The following is an 18,183-nucleotide window of genomic DNA, read 5'->3' on the forward strand; positions in this document are numbered from 1 at the left end:
AATAGAGTTACGTAAGTTTTGAATGCCCCATGTTGGAGTTATGCAATCCGTGACCGTGTGACGAATTAGCTCGTTCTGATATAACCGTGGGGCGGGTGACATGGGTGAGAGGTGTTGAGTTAATTTTTTTTATAGCGCATTAAATGTGTGTTATCTAATCACGCTGTTCTTCTTTGAATTTAAGATTCCTTTAAATACATGTTTCCCAATCGACTAGTTACCAGATTTCTGTCCAGGTTGTAACCACAGTACGGTCATTCTTGTTTCATTACGACCTCTCCAATTCCTGAGGAATCCATATTTATCATTTTGATGATAATTCAACATCAAACAGATACTCATGCCAACAACAGCTTGGCAGCACCTGCATCCATCACAGCATACCTGAAGGTAATAATAAAATAATATAACAGCTGAAACATGACATTTTAATCCAGGTAGGTCTCACATCCTCATGTTGTTGAATTGTCAATCTAATCTGACACCATTGATGATGTGTCACTTATGTTATGCAAATTAGGTCGGTCTTCTGGAAAGCCCTAGAAAAAGTTCAGTCCCTTGAACTAATGGACCTCACTATCAACCATGACCCCTTTTTACATTGATCACATTGCCAAGTTGGCTTAAACAGCCGACCACCGACTGGACAAAGAGAGACAAAATGATTGTTGTGGACTTACGATATATGTTCATCGTTTGAACCCCTTTGTTGAAAGCTAGTCTCTCTCAGTTATCTAGAATGCTGTAAATATCTTGGCACATGCTTCTGTCTATATTATAACAAAAAAACATGAACATTCTTTCTCAATGATATTTTGCCAATAACCACTTCGCGGCAAGTTGTGCGCAACTGATCATAATGTTTTTCACATCGTTTAAACCGTTGTTTTAGCAACACTTTCCATTACTGGTGATATATATAGCTGCCTATTTTGAATCACCTGTGAGATTAAGCTTTGGGAACATCCCTGTCTGTTGTGTGCGTCTCCACTCAGCCCATCGGACAGTCAGGCGTCAGGAGGTGATTATACAGGCTCTTCGCCACAGGGCCAAAGGCCATGATGGATTGGACCAGCCATTCCTCATCTCAGTCTCCCATCTCCAGGACAAAAACCATTCATCTTGTGAGACGCTCCTCTGTGGTTCCCAGAGAGCCTATTGAATGGTCGTTTCAACTTATTTCTGGCCTTTAGGTCTTAAGGCTAGCTGCCCTTTTGGTTCCGCAGGTGTGTTAATAGTCTTGAAAATTTTTTTGATTCTGTTTGTGCATCTTTGAACTACCACCTTTACTCTCATGAGGGATTTTGGCATCAGCAGGATTAATGCAATATAGCGCTTATTGCTTTATATAACTCGGTGACCTAAATTGTGGAAAACTTTTCGATCACTGAAAAAGTTTAGATTGAACTAAAAAAAATCAAATTTTTGATTACTATCCAAGATTGACCTAAATTGGTTCTCCAACATAACTCAAATCTGAACAGCTACATGACATTACACATGCTAACGAAGTAAACTTATTGCTGTAGAAAAATGCAAGCACAGGACATAGAGAACAATTTGGAATAGAAAACCGACGATGAGATGAAAATTGATGGCTCGGAGACATGTCATGCTCATGTGTGCATTGTAAACGTGCCTGAATGGCAAAACAATTACATTTTTCTCAGTCTTCAGCCAGTTGGAGCCGTTTGTCATGGCATGGCCTTCCCTGCGTGTCCTGTGATTTACGTGTCAGAGGTTAGAGGTCGCCCTGGGGCCACTCATTCTGTCGGCGCGGCGTCGGCGACAGTGATGAAGTACGAGCGTGCTGGGGGTCACAACAACGAGGCTGTGCAAAGCGCCTGGGCTTAGTTGGATAGGTCACAGATCATGAGTCGTTGGAGTGTTTGCTCCAAACTGAGCTACAAAAAGACGTGACTGCACACAAATAGTCATTCTGTTAACATTGTCACTCATTTCATTCTTAATCTGAGGTTATGGATGATGCATGGTTGCAACATTACTTGTTCCTTGGCAAGAACATATTTTTTTCAATTCACATTGAATTGTCTCTTATCAAATATAATCTTGATTGGATACCAGGAGAGTCCAGGACATTGACTTGGAGAGGTCATATCACGGTGCGGATTGCCATAGGGTGGTCCACCGAACACGTCTCATTTATCATAGTCAGAGAAGAACGTTTGTAATTTGCACGTACAAGTTCCACAACTCCTCAATCTTTCAGGAATTTAATGATAGGAGTGCAGAGTCGATCTGGAAAAGGCCAAACTGAGACGGTTTATTATGCCATCTGTTTCCCAGGAAAGCCAATCGAACAGATTTTAGTGTCTACCATTGAAGCTGCTGCACAGACTAGGTGGGCCCATCTCCTGAGTTGCAAGGAATTTGTGGTGTGGCTGTCCTTATTTCACCAGTGTCACTGGCTTTTACAAGAAGCTTTTTATAAGGTCGAACAGAAAGCTCCTCTGTGATGTCTGGCTTGGAGAATGCTCCGTTTGGGCCCATAACAAGGCCCTGCGAGGAAAATAGAAGAGCCATTTGTCATGTCATGCTGCTAATTGTGTCAAAGTTTCTGCCATTCGAGCTTCCTTGTGTTTGCATCACCAATGGGCAGGAGCAGGAGATGGCTCGAAGCAACAAGGGGAGGCAAGAGACGAGGGGAAGGCAAGAGGCAAGGCGGAGGCATAGAGTGAGGAGAAGGTTTAAAGGAAAGGTTGATGAAAGATCATCCAAGGAAGCTGTGTCTGTTTGGATAATTTGCAGTACCTAAACATAAACATTTTTTGGCAAAAAAAACCCCATAAACTTCTTAGGTTCTTTGTTGTTTTATACAAAAAGAAGTACTGTACTGTATTTCCTTCTGTTTTTTTAATATTTTTTTTTATTTTTAACCACTACCTTCACCTGCCATGTTTCTTATATAAATACGTGTGTCTGTATGTGTGTGTGTGTGTGTGTGTGTGTGTGTGTGTGTGTGTGTGTGTGTGTGTGTGTGTGTGAAAGAGGGATAGAATTGTGAGGAACAGAAATTAAAAAGCGAGATGTGTGTGTGTGTGTGTGTGTGTGTGTGTGTGTGTGTGTGTGTGTGTGTGTGTGTGTGTGTGTGTGTGTGTGTGTGTGTGTGTGTAAGGTACCCAGCGGTACCCAGCGGTGCCCAGCTGATGATCCGTGCAGTCGGGAAACAAATCAATTGCTTACGGGTTGACGTTCTTGCTTTAGGTGGAGAAACTATGTTTGAGGTTTACAATTTAAATAAAGTTGAATATGGGATGGTGTAAAATTAACATCATTTACAACAATCCTTTAAATTATTTAAGTTTAGGAACAACCGATGCTGTACAATTAATTAAGTGTGTGTGTGTGTGTGTGTGTGTGTGTGTGTGTGTGTGTGTGTGTGTGTGTGTGTGTGTGTGTGTGTGTAAGGTACCCAGCGGTACCCAGCGGTGCCCAGCGGTGCCCAGCTGATGATCCGTGCAGTCGGGAAACAAATCAGTTGCTTACGGGTTGACGTTCTTGCTTTAGGTGGAGAAACTATGTTTGAGGTTTACAATTTAAATAAAGTTGAATATGGGATGGTGTAAAATTAACATCATTTACAACAATCCTTTAAATTATTTAAGTTTAGGAACAACCGATGCTGTACAATTAATTAAGTGTGTGTGTGTGTGTGTGTGTGTGTGTGTGTGTGTGTGTGTGTGTGTGTGTGTGTGTGTGTGTGTGTGTGTGTATATGTCTGTGAATGAAAGAGAGGGATAGAATTGTGAGGAACAGAAATGAAAAAACGAGATGTGCGTGTGTGTGTGTGTGTGTGTGTAAGAGAGGGATAGAATTGTGAGGAACAGAAATGAAAAAACGAGATGTGTGTGTGTGTGTGTGTGTGTGTGTGTGTGTGTGTGTGTGTGTGTGTGTGTGTGTGTGTGTGTGTGAAAGAGAGGGATAGAATTGTGAGGAACAGAAATGAAAAAACGAGGTGTGTGTGTGTGTGTGTGTGTGTGTATGTATGTATGTATGTATGTATGTATGTATGCACACACACACACATATATATATATATATATATATATATATATATATATATATATATATATATATATATATATATATATATATATATATATATACATACAGGGTGTTTTCAAGTTTATTTACAAAGAAACAGAAACCTCAGGAACGTGAACCAAACATTTATTGAAAGCTTATGACATGGTATTTTCTATCACTGATTGCTATTGCAGTAAATCACTGCTCGAGTTAGTGAGAGCCCAAGGTCTGAAATTGGCATTTACGCAAAATCCTTGTAATTGACGTTCTCGATGTGTGCCCCTCCGCGGTTCAGACAGGCATTGATCCTGACTCCAAAGTTCTGTCCAACTTTCCTGTAGGTCTCATATGGCACTGCCGGGAGGTAGTCTGACACCTCCTGCTTCAGATCATCCAGTGTGGCAGGGTGGTTGACGTAGACAGAGCGGTACCCAGGGCAACAAGGCGGTTTCTGAAGAGCTTCTGCAGGAAAGTGATGGTGTCACCAGCTGTATGCGGGGGTGCACCATCCTCCATAAACCAGGTCATGCTGAGCTGCTTTGGGGTGACCTTTTGGGTTAGATCATAATGGAACTCCTGGAGCCTGGCCCGGTAGCGCTCACCGTTGATCGTCACCAGCCTGCTGTTGTCATTCTCAAACCATTAAGGCCCTAGCATTCTAAATCTAACATTGAAGGCGCAGAAGCACGTGACATTAGGCCCTTTCAGGTACCTCTCAGTGATCTCCTCAGGTGGTTCTACCTCCCAGAAAATGTTGTTGTGGTTGCTGATTTCGTCTCATACCACAGAGCCACCACTTTTGTCTTCTGCTCCACTGTCGATGGCATAGTTGAGCTACGGAGCTGGAAATCCCAGGCAGCAAATACCACGATAACAGAGCCAAACCGTGAAAAGGAAAACGGTATCATAATAAAATACGCAATTTGATGTCTGTCTGATGATTTTTTGACTGTGATACATTCGATCGTTACTTATCCAATCTCAACCAAACTTTACAGCAGAACTGAGGGTCACACAATGAAGGTTGTAGCGCATTCATTTGCCCCCCTCCCCAAGGGTTTTTCTCCCCAAAGCCGGTTTTCCCCACCATTGCCGCTAATGAAGCTGCGTGTTGAGGTGTATATCCATGTTAAGTTCGCTTTATCGTGGCGTTTTTCCAAGGCTGCTTCTCATAACAAAACGAATGATAATATCATAATATTAATGTTATTACAAAACAATATTAACACTAATATAATAATGTCCCACCTCCCCAAGGGGTTTTTCCTCCTTGAACAAACGTCGAGTTAAGGTTCATAAATAGCTTTAATATCATGGCATTTTCGTGGGAGCAATGGCCCAAGGCCTCTACCCGAAGTAAAAAATATTATAAACCATAAGCACGTATGATTAGCTTTTTAAACAGTCGCTAATGCTTTTTATAACAATAAACAAACAAGAAGACATCATGCGTAGCACTATACTTGCAAAATCCGCCCCCCCCCAAAGTTTTCCATTGATACAGAAAATTGTCCATTTCATGAAGATTAAAATTTACGATCTTGATCAAAGCTCGGGTCAACAGGAAGAAAAGTGACGATTTTTCAGATGAAAAATGATGATTTTAGAAATTTGACCTTGAGTTGACCTTTGACCTTTTGACCTCATAAATAGGTGGTTTCCCAATTCAGTGAGGCAATACACAAATGCTGTTCTATTTTCAAGTCAATCGGATGAAAACTGATGATTTTGGAAGTTTGACCTCGAGTTGACCTTTGACCTTTAGACCTCAAATAGTTGGTTTTCCTATTGAGTGACACAATGTGCAAATTCTGTTCAATTTCCAAGTCAATCAGATGAAAATTGATGATTTTGGAAATTTGACCTTTAGTTGACCTTTGACCTTTTGACCTCAAAGATGGTTGGTTTCCTAATTCAGTGAGGCAATATGCAAATGCTGTTCAATTTTCAAGTCAATCGGATGAAAATTGACGGTTTTTCAGATGAAAACTGATTTTGGAAGTTTGACCTTGAGTTGACCTTTGACCGATTGACCTCAAAAATAGTATGTTTCCCAATTTAGTGACTCGATATGCAAATGCTGTTCAATTTTCAAGTCAATCGGTTGAGAATTGATGGCTTTTTAGATGAAAATTGATGACTTTTAAAATTTGACCTTTGACATTTTGACCTCAAAAATTGTTCATTTCCCAATTTATTGACTCAATATACAAATGTTATTCAGTTTTCAAGTCAATCGGATTTAAAATGGCGATTTTAGAAATTTGACCTCCAGATGACCTTTGACCTTTGACCTCAAAATCAATAGGCTTCTCAAATGGGACGACCTAGACAACTTGGGGAAGTTTCGTGACGATCGGTTTAGAATTGTGACCTGTAGGCCAGTGACAAGCAGACAAACAAACAAACCGACAGACAGAACCACAAATGCAACCGACCAATATACTGTACTTGAAAAATCTTCGATTTTGCAAGTAATAAATTTTGAGGAATGCGGACATCATTCAATGCTTATCACGTCGCCGAACGCACACGATCGTAGATCTACTGTAGTCTATATACCCAGCAAGGAATAACAACACGATCCTGCCACGAACGTCGAGTTCTTCCCAGGCGTTTTTGTGGTGTTTTTCCAAAGCCGCTTCTCATTACAAAGGTAAGAACAACACTTATGATAATGGCATAATATACACAAAGAATTAAGTTAAGCACCCCCCCCGTTTTTTTACAACCTCGCACATTACAAGTTTGTTGTCGTCAAAACAGTGTAATATACCCATGATATTGCTATATTTTCTGGAGAAGTGATATTATGGTCACATAAAAACATAACAATCATGCCGTTTTCAATATTTTATTCTGAATAATTTAAGGTGAAATTTTTTGGGAATTTTAGGCATATTTTCACCTCAATTTAAGTATGGAGCTATAGGTCCATCACGGACAGTGTGGATGACGTTTATGTTTTCTAACGTACAGTCATTGTTCTGAGAAGACCTCTAGCGATCTTTGCGTCAATAACGTGTGTAGGACCCACGTGATCGGATCACTGACTCAACCAATCACTTTTTTTCACTTTGATCACTCACTTTCATCAATGGATAATTGCTAATGTCATACCAATCATTATTTGATCTCACATACCTTAGAATATATGCCAATGTATACATATACACAAAGAATATATATTAGGGGGTGCTTACCTTAATTCGTTGTGTAGGGGTGCTTAACTTAATTCTTTGTGTATATTAATGATATATTTTCAATGACCTGATCTAACATGTTATAATATGCACGGTCTCATCCTTTCAATGACCTGATCTAGCATGTTATAATATCATGCATGTTCTGATCCTTTCATTGACCTGATCTAACATGTTATAATATCATGCATGTTCTGATCATTTCATTGACCTGATCTAACATGTTATAATATCATGCATGTTCTGATCCTTTCATTGACCTGATCTAGCATGTTATAATATCATGCATGTTCTGATCCTTTCATTGACCTGATCTAACATGTTATAATATCATGCATGGTCTGATCCTTTCAATGACCTAGTCCAACATGTTATAATGTCATGCATGTGCTGCTCTTTTCAATGATTTAATCTAACATAAGAAGCAACAAGAAAGAAAACAAGTACACATACATTCAAAGTACACCGCCCCATGCCAAATAATTAAATATGCTGCAGCGCGGCATTGCCGGGGCGCCTCCGCGCCCGGCAATACCGCAGTGCAGCTCATTGAGGCTGCATTGGGAGGGAGAGGTGTACACTAATTGATTGATTAATTGTATAATTAAAATCAATAAAAGATTATCACAAAATATTTTCATAATCAATTGGCTAATCGCATAACTAAACCACTAGTGCTTCATCCGAAGATGTATCTTTTAGAAATTTAATTAAATAAGTCATTTATAAAAAATTAAATAATTAATTGATTACTCAATAAATAATTATTAATCGATTAATCAATAAATAATTAATAGATGAAATGATTAATCAATAAATCAAAAATATCCTTGATAGCCACATCACTTGGTCACTCATGTCCAAATATTAGCTTCCCAGCTCAAAAGGTGCTTGAGATATTGGCCAAATGAGAAAGAAAATAAATAAATGATTAATAATGAAAATAAATAAATAATAATCATAAAAAAATAAATTATTAATCAATTTGGTCAGAGAACACATAAACTACCACTATTTCATCAGAATCTGTAACTTTAAAAAAAAAAATTTTTTGGTCATTAATCGAATAATTAAATAATTAATCGATTAATTGATTAATTAATAAATCAAAAATATCCTTTGCAGCCAAATCACCTGGTCATTGGCATGTCCAAATATCAGCTTCCTAACTCAAAAGGTGCCTGAGTTAATGGTCAGAAGAGAAAGGAAATTTGATTAATTAAATAAGTACTTAATTAATCGCTAATAATTAAATAACTCCTCAATTTATTGATTAATCAAAAAAAAAATACCGTTTTTGACAAAGGACTTGCTCACTATTGTGCCGAAATTTCAGCTTCCTAGCTCAAAGGATGGCTGAGATATCGCCCGGACAAACAAACAAGAAAGAAAACAAACAAACAAGAAAGAAACCAGAGTGAAAACTGAGTACTCTCTTTCAGCGTGCGTCACTGCCGAGCCCCCTTTGGTGCCCGGCAATGACGATTTGCAATGCCTGGAGATGGCATAGGAAAGGAGCGGTGTACAATAATAATAATGTTAATAACATGGCTCTCCCTGCCACTCCCGTAGTGAGCGAGTGTACTAGTAGGTCAAAACACAAAGAAATTGCAGGAAGTAAAAGTTGTATCAATCTTTTTGAAACACCCTGTATATACTGTATATATATAACACAAAAGGCAATTTGTGTTTGTGAGAGCATGCGTGCATGCATGTGTGTGTGTGTGTGTGTGTGTGTGTGTGTGTGTGTGTGTGTGTGTGTGTGTGTGTGTATGTGTGTGTGTGTATATATGTGTGTATGTGTCTCCTCCATAACTCCAAAACCTTGAAACTACGAGGCAAGGACGCATTAGAGAAAGATGGGCTTAAAATGAGCACGGAGAAAACGGAGGTGATAGGTCGGGGTCGGTAGGTCGGGCAGCAAAGAAAATGCATAAGTATCAGGTTCGAGGGGAAGGAGATCAGACAAGGAAATAGGTTTGAGTATCTGGGAGAAACAGTGACCGGGGATGGTAAGTCAGAGGCAGAGGTGCGGAGGAAGATTCAGGTGGGTGTGATTGGGTGGAGGAGGGTGGAGGGTCTCATGGCAGACAGAAAGATTTCAAGAAAATTGAAAAGGAAGGTTCTGATGTCTTGAGTAATGCCAGCCTACCTTTACGGTCTAGAGATGGTGGCACTGACAAAGAGACAACAACAGAAGCTGCAGATTTACAAGAACAACTGGGTCAGGAAGATTGTGGGAGTGAAGAGGGTGGAAAGAAGAAGAAAAGATGAACTGAGGAAGGAGATTGGTGTGCAGATGAGCTTGATGGGGAGATTGCTGAAATTCCGGTTGAGATGGGCTGGAGACTTGGTATGGATGGGGGGAGAGAGAATAGCAAAGAGAGCGGATAGGTTGAGGGAACAAGGTAGGAGGAAAAGAGGTAGAAGACCATGGTTAAGATGGGAAGATTGTGTGAGGAGGGATATCAAAAAGATGGGTGTCGATCGAGGGTGGAGAGAATTGGCTGAGGACAGAGGGGAGTGGAGGAGTATCGTAGTCAAGGCAGGAGCTTGGTGCCATTGGAATTCACCCATTATAAAGGGAAGAGAAGGAGAAGAAGCTAATAATATACGTATATACACACACACACAAATATTAAGTCATTGAAATATTGAGCACAAAATGTATCTACACTAAGACAAAGAGATGGAGGTTATTGGAAAGGTTTATCCTCTCATGGTATTATTTCATCCTTAAGATCTCATTGACATCATGTTTCGTGTGAGCAGTCTGGTCCAGAAGGTGAGCCTAGCAGGTAGATAGACAAGCAGTCGTCCTGCATGCCACCAAAGCTGAACCTTCAGAATATGTTGGCTGTCCTTAGACTGCTGAATTACTGTGATTTCAGAGACTCTCTGGTCGTGTTTCAAGTTCATTCAGGGTGTGAGAGATTCAGAGAGACTGATGAATATTTGCAACTGTGATTACTGTCGCAACTCTTCTGAATGAGCTTCAGTTGTACCTTGGTTTATAAAAATCTGGTAAAAATAATAAATTTCATTTCAGTCACTTGAATTCTTACTACTTTTCTTTTCAAGCACAATTGATCTCTGGGAAATGTTTCTGTAATAATGAGCAGAAACAATAGAGGAACTCGACATGAAGCCGAAAATATGTGGAAGTGGTTCATGCAACTCTTCCAAGTTTTGTGTTTAGACGCAGTTGACCAATCAACTCTTTGTTGACCAATGCCCATGTGTTTTTTTTTACCTCTCCCCCATTTCCCATGCCTCTTCCCCCCAAGCCCTCTCCCTCCCACAGATTTCCCGATGTTCCTGCTGTCCATCTTGTCTCCCGCTCCCTTTGTCATATGTTTTATGTGTCAGTTTGAATTTTTGTGATCAATGTTAGCTCTTACACGAGCCTCGATCTTATATACAAAAAAAATAAAATAGGAACGTCGGTCCTGATGCTCACCTGGATCAGGAGCAACAGTCACTCAACCCCTCTCCCTCTGCCCTTCAACCCCCCCCCCCCCCCCCCCCCCACAAACTCCCATGGACCCTGATATTGATTTTGCTGTGAACAAACTTTGGTATATCACGGGCAATGAAGATTGTGGTCAAGTTTCATCGAAATCGTGTAGATTTGGAGAAGAGGGCAAGTACCTATTTTGGAGAAGGGGGGCAACCCCCCTTGTAGACTCCCATATTGAGCACAGATTTTGATGCAGTCAATACACCTTCGTTAGGCATCAGATATAAGGCTTGTGGCCAAGTGTCGTCAAAATTGTGTGTTTGGTTCAAGCGATAATGACTGAAGTTTTTACGGACTCACTGACTTACGGACACTGCTCAACTGCTCAATCGCATAACCTTAAGATCACTGGACCAAAGTCCAGGTGAGCTAAAAAAAAATAGATGAGGTCCATGGTTTGCCAGTACCAGACTTGATTTCGAATCATAATCATGGAAATCTCCCGAGAAATTCCATGCAAATTGCCGAAAGGAAGTTAGTGGGGTTGGTTCCCACTGAAATCTTCCCGCATTCAAATTAAATATTGATCCTGAGGGGCAACACGTCTCACCATGAGTATTTCTGATGGTAGAAAATTACAGCCTGATCTTTGAGTTATCAGTTTGGATTCTTTCTTAGTCACTCAACTTCACACATGACCCTGCTTACTTTTTTAATTGATAGAAAGACACCTTTTGCGGGTTGCACGAACAGAATAAATAAAATAATCGCATTTCTTCTCAAGTTAGAGGCTGAAGTACCCGAAGGCAGCATCTTGGGCTCAGAATTGTTCCTATTGTATGATAATGACTTCTCCTATATTTGGGAAAACCGTCTTTTTCCTCTACACAGATTATGAAAATCCATATTCCACATTATGATGTAAATTTCTGCATTCACAGGCAGGCCAGAAAGAGTAACTTCCTTCAATGCTTACCTTTGAAGGGTTAACATGAGAAACATGTCTTCAAATACAGACAAAACTCACTCTAACTGAGCTCATCATTGTGTACAAGGCCAAGGCCATGGAAACTAGGGCCTTCAACATCATGAGAATCTCCCACAATGAAGCTGAGTCTATGGGCCTATCACTTTCACATCATGGACAAGTCAGGGGTCTCTCTGTCTTCTCCCGCCTCCTTCCTGGTCTTGCACCCTCTGCCCTTTCCATGGTCTGTCCCCCCACCAGGTTTCTGCAGGGTTCACGTGATCTGCCAGGGTGCACCCAATTCTGCTGAAACTCCCTGTATTTTTCTGCACCCTTTCTTCTCCCCTTGCCCTCATTATTCCCCACATCCCTTATTTGCCCAAGTTCCTCATCCCTGCTGTTGGTATGTTCCCTCCCTCTCCTTCTACTGTTCCTTTTGTTCTGTCCTGTTCTGCCCTTATGTCCTGATATATTCTATGTTATTTCTCCTCCATGAGCCTCGACATTGTATATAAGCAAGACCGAAAGTCTAACGGCGGCGTAGCCGTAGTACTCCACTCGTTGCAACGTGGAGCTGTCCGTGTGTAAAAACACATGACAGGTTCGACTGCTTGGACGACAGGGTCGGCCTGTCTGGCATATAAATCCTTCCTTCCTGGCATATTCGTCCTCCTCGACCTCAGCGCTGCCTTTGACACCATTGATCACACCATCCTCCTCACCCGACCTCTGTCAAAAGCGCCTTTGGGCTTCTGGAAAAGCGCTATACAAAATAAATGAATTATTATTATTATTATTATAAATTAAAATGTCAATCGGTGGAGTCAGCTGTCGTACGCCGTAATGACATCATAGAATGCTACTTTAACATATAGAAGATGATATATTTTAACCTCCAGTAACTTTGCAGTCGCTACAAAGGGATTAGTGTTGCGATTAGATTTACTATATTATCAACGTTACATTATTATTATTACGAAAATTATATTTCTATCGAAAAGCCGAGGCTAATTCTTTACTTCCACGGTTATTAGTACTGTACACCGCTTATCATTGATTCATGAACCATACACCGCTTCAATATAGAAACTTTGCAATAACAACAAAGGGATTGCAGTGTTACAATTATATTTGCAATATTATTAGTATTAACGTTATTATTATTGTTACGAAAACAATACTACTGTATTAAGAAATCTGAGCTAATTTGTCTGAAGCGGCCTGAAGGTGAGGCATGAAGGCATGAAGCCTAAGGGCTCACTGTGTCATTTTGTCATTGGAAGATCAAAGTAGTTTGAAGTACTGTGTCATTGGAAGATCCGTAAAATCTATGCTTTTGATATTTGATAATCATTTTAACAATGAGTTTGTTTGTGTTTCACACTGAATGAAAAACGTAAAGGTAAAGCATGGCGATTGTGATATATGACAGATTCGGCGATATGTTCAGCCTGAACAGCATAGGAATCAAAATGGCGGAGTGTGGAGTCAGCTGTTGTACGCCGTAATGACATCAGACGTAATGACATCACCCTATCATGTGACTAGATCCTCAGCTCTGATTGGTCTACATTTGAGGGGACATACATACATACATACATATGGACGGACAAACACTGTTCTAGACGGCTTTGTCCTATGGGCTATGCAATAAAACCACTTTCATACAGAGTTCCATGCAGTATGACTCCCCATTCTGGGCTGGTGCTCCTGTTTCCCATGCCCTTGCTCCTCTGCTGTGAAAACCAAAGCTCCCCACCATTGGAATCTTAAAACAGGGGGCTGAATCCCAGGGATTGTAACTCTATCACTGACAGCAAGTTGCTGAGCTATCTATTTTATACAAGTTTACATGTGGCCTTGCTCCTCCTGCCCTCCTCTTCTGATTCCATCTCCATGCCACCCCAGGTTTCATGTATTCCTCCAGGAACCCTCACCTGCTTACCCTCCAAAAGGAGCCCTCGCCTCCTTACCCTCCAAAAGGAGCCCTCGCCTCCTTACCTTCCAAAAGTTCAAGGTAGTTTCTCATCTTCATTCATTCATCCCTTTATTTTTGAGATTGTGGAATCATCTCTATATTCTCTTGTCTCCTCCTCCTCACTTCAGCTTTTGAAAAACACTGCCCATCACTACCTCATATGCTCACCCATGCACATCCATTATCTCATCTACACATGCTGATTCTTTCCCATGATGTTCCTTTCCTCCTTGTCTATGTCCATCCTCCCCATACCCTTTGATAGTGTTTAAACCCGTCGCCCATTGTCATTTCGCTCCTCCATGACCCTAGACCCTTGTATAAGAAAATGAACCCACCTTTCTCTTTGCACAATCATGAATCACCCAGGTCATTCTACCACAAGAAGAGGCTCAGGCCTCTCCATCAGCTATGACCTCTCCTGCACTGGACATTTTAAAGCTGCACTCTAAAGTCAGTCGCAGAATGGCCATCCTTCATTGTGCCAAGTCCGTCCTTGGTAAATCTGAACTTCTCACAACCTGCAAGGCCTTTATCCATAGCTCAATGGAGTACTGTTCTCGGCAGGAACTGGTTTTATCTGCACACCTGTCTCTCCTGGATGCTGTGGAATCCAAGACTCTCAACATCATGTACATCCTCCATGAAGAATCACAAGTGCAGGATCTGCTGCTCTCTAATCACAGGCAGGCTGGTGGCCTATCTGTTTACTACTGTCTCTCCTCAGTTATTTCTCCTTCTGATCTTTCATCCTCCAATGCTTTCCAATCCCTCAAGGTTACACACATTTTTCACCAACTATATCCCTGTGAAAGTCCCCTAATCCATGCTCACTACTCAACATCACTCATTTGTTCCTCTCTTATCCCATTTGTGGAAGCTCCTTCCAATGTGAAAGCTCCTTCCAAGTTGGCAATACACCACCACCTCATGTCGTCTTTCATTTGTACTCATGATTTTTCTATGCTCATTAACTCTTCCCATCCAATCAGGTTGCTATATTTCCATCCCTATTCTCTCTCCTCCCCTCCCCTTGTCATGTTATCCCACTGCCCTATTGACAGTACATGGCAGTATTCTACCCTGCCATCTCACTTTTCCATGAACCTCGACTTCTTGAATACAAAAACAAATAGTTCAAAGGGAGTTCCACGAACGACAATGCAATCCCATGATAATTTCATTGATATTTGCTTGTTTTGTTTTTTTAATTTGAGACTTCATATTTGGTGGTTTGTGCTGCATAGGTATTTATAAAAACAACAAAAACTAGAGAGTTTATAGAACACGTTACCCCACGCAGTGTTCCAGTATATACAGTACGGTACTTCAATTCAAATAAAACTAGAACGGCACTCAAAAGAGAGCATACGTCCGCCTGGTGAACAGTTTACGTTTTATATCTCAAAGTAGACCAGAAAATCACAATACAGAATTTATATATGTTACGTGCTCCTCCCCTAACCCCGGTCATGGTGTACCTCCGAGCCCCGAGATGAGTCACGGCAGAAAGATGTGTTATTCTGTATGTCAAAGATCAATGGTGAAACCACACCAATTGTTACCAACAAACAAGTATTGTATTAAGATCACACAAGAATAACAGTACAAAAAACAATAGTAATCAATTGTACAACAAATATATCATTCCTATGATGGTACCATCACTTTCGTACAATATAACTCACTGTGCTCCAAGTGAGCGAAAAGAACATCCCCAATGTCTCTATCCCGGCTTCAAGCCAAAGTTGATCCACGCTCCAGTGATCGTCAGAATGATGTCGAATCGAGACCAGAATCCCGTTCGGTTGACAGTGACAGTCACGCTGCCAAAGATGCGTAAAGGTGCCCTAAAGGCGACCGGGAAATCACCCCTTTGGATATAGACGTTCAACGGCTCCCTTTAGGGCGAACCGCAAATTTCCACTCAAAATCCACGTTACACACACACACACACCAGCTTAACTTCTGGATGCGGTGAAATGGTTGAAGTGAGACAAAGAGCCCAGAGTGATGCGAAATCAGGCGCGAGACAAAAACGGCCAACGGGCCTCTTCTTGAGGCGCAACTGCCCTCAAACAACGATTCTCTTCGGAATCAACCGCAAAACCTGACACGCAGGTTGATCTGTCACAGCGATAACAACTCTGTCACAGGAATCCCTTTCCCAGGAAACCCGAAGTTCACTCGTGACCCTTGTTCGCCAACGTTTGCTTAAGACCTCGAAGCAGCTCGGCTTCTTGTCCGACTCACTCGCTCCGCCTCCTTTTCCTCTTCTTCCTCTTCGTCTTCGTCTGGTTCCGGTTTCTTTTAAAACATTAACTTTTTTTACCTTTTGAAAATAGTAATCTCTATTTCACTTAAACGACAACAATAGTAGTACATGCAACCAAAAATGTTTACAGTGGATGAGAACCACAACAATGGAAGTGATGAATCCGTAACATATAATGTAGAAACATTCTTCCCCAAAATTTAATCGATCCTTGTCAGACACCCAACCAGTCCACCAAGTTTCGTCCAAATCCATCCACAACTTTTTGAGATATCTTGTTCACAAATGGACAGACAAACAAACAGACAGCAGACAGGGGTGAAAACATAACCTCCATCCACCTTTGTTAGCCGAGGTTATAACGATTTTCAAGATCGTTAAAAAAAATTCCGAAAGTTTAGCACTATTGAAGGAGACTTATACACCACCGTATTTCACATGTCCAAATACTGCTAAACTAAAGTGTTTTCAAAGTATTTAGAAGGCGATTTGCATTCGACAGTGTTCAAGTATGTATTTCAATTGAAATAAAATAAAGATTGTAAAACTTGTATAAATAAATAAATTCCGCATTTTACCGCCGTTGACACAGTGTAGATTACACCACCCTATCTAACACATTACATTGGTTATTCGTGCTTGTTGTTTCTGTCCTTCATGAGATCCAAAATTTCCCATTTGGAATCGTTTTCAATTTTGTTTGACTGCCAGGCGGGCAGAGTAAAAAATTATCACACACCTCTTTACGCATGTGCGTTCGGGACGAATTCAGAAACATTTACAGACAAACGGACGGAAGGACATGAATCAATTACTTAACCTCACTTTTTGCTTTGCGTGCTCAGGGTAATTAATACAACAATTCACGATAACGAACAAGAAACTTATTACCTCCGCCACCGAAGGTCGATGGAGGTTCTGTTTTCACCACTGTCTGTCTTCTTGTTTGTTTGTTTGTGAACAGGATATCTCAAAAGATTGATAATGCTTTTAGTGATAGGGCTAAAACCGATACATAGAACGATATCTCAAAAAGTTATGGATGGATTTGGACAAATCTTGGTGGACATGTTGGGTGTGTGACAAAAACTAATCGAATCGATTTTGTGAAGATCCAAATCCAGACTCAGATACAAGAAGTTTTTAATGTTTTAAGTTATTCTTCACCATCGCACGATATAAAGTTGTGGACGACTTGTAACAAAACTAAGTGGAGGGGTTGGTTAAGCGATAAGAACAATCCAGTTCGATTTGGGTTCAGGTCTGGATCCAGATCCGGCCTAACAGTGGAATACAAAACATAAACTGTTCAGCCTGGCGGAGGAATGTTCTCTACCGAGTGAAGTTCCAGTTCCATTTGCTGTTGTTAATCATTTCAATTTTACAGAATGTATCATACTAAATTGCATAATTTGCTCTCTGTCTGTCTGCATGTCTGTGGCTGATGCATCTGGTCGTTACTTATCTAATCTTGACCAAACTTGCCAGGAGGATTAAGAGTCATAAGACAAAGGTTGAAGTTACTTGGTCTCCTCTCCCTCCGGAGGTTCGGTAGCTGGGGCTGGTGCAAATTCTCTACGTAAATGTGTACTGTGTAGCGCCACTCCCAGTGGTGGTGGGAGAGGGTATTACGAGTCTCTCTTCAGAGCCCTTTACCCAGTTGTCCTGGTTCGAATACGGCGAGTCACATCAAAGCGACCACAATGGTCAACCATTTCAGTGACCCCCTGCCGGATCTCACGTATAAAGGTCATTCTACCGTGCAGATTGGGGAGTCCAGATCGGGTGAGCATTACTCCAATAGGTGTCACGTGTCTTGAACTAATTAGGCCGACCAAACATGATGCAGTAATCTAAGCAGTGTGGGAACTGCAACCAATTATCACCTTAACAGGTCTCTAGAACTACTAAATGGAAGCAGCCACCACAACCAGATTTACCCCGAAGCCGGTTATATTTAATAAAGAATAAATGTCATGGGGGGGGGGGGGGGGGGGGGTGAGAAATAGAAATATATTCCAGTTGTCACCCTAACAAAGTGCTATAAAGACACACAAATGATGGAATCCAAATGATAAAACATCAATAGATGGGGATCAAATGGGTTAATGATTTTAGAAACACATGATATGGAAGCGGGATGATGTCTAAATAGACATTTAAGCTTCTCAAATCGAATATCACAATTAATTAATTAACGCTTATGCTAGACATTCACTTTAAGGAAATAACTACACTTTATTAAGCATATTT

At 40.9% G+C, this 18,183-nt stretch overlaps 1 long non-coding RNA gene across 1 annotated transcript in view; it reads left to right on the plus strand.

Annotated features, from left to right (window-relative positions):
- Positions 1-18,183, plus strand: part of LOC137430573 (uncharacterized) — a 110,769-nt gene that overhangs the window by 35,844 nt on the left and 56,742 nt on the right. Inside the window, exon 3 of the long non-coding RNA XR_013623963.1 lies at positions 13,586-13,694. This is a non-coding gene — a long non-coding RNA (uncharacterized LOC137430573). The remainder of the gene's footprint in view (positions 1-13,585; positions 13,695-18,183) is intronic.

Source organism: Myxine glutinosa, chromosome 7, assembly GCF_964187855.1.
Source record: "Myxine glutinosa chromosome 7, kmMyxGlut1.1, whole genome shotgun sequence".
Classification (NCBI taxonomy): domain Eukaryota; kingdom Metazoa; phylum Chordata; class Myxini; order Myxiniformes; family Myxinidae; genus Myxine; species Myxine glutinosa.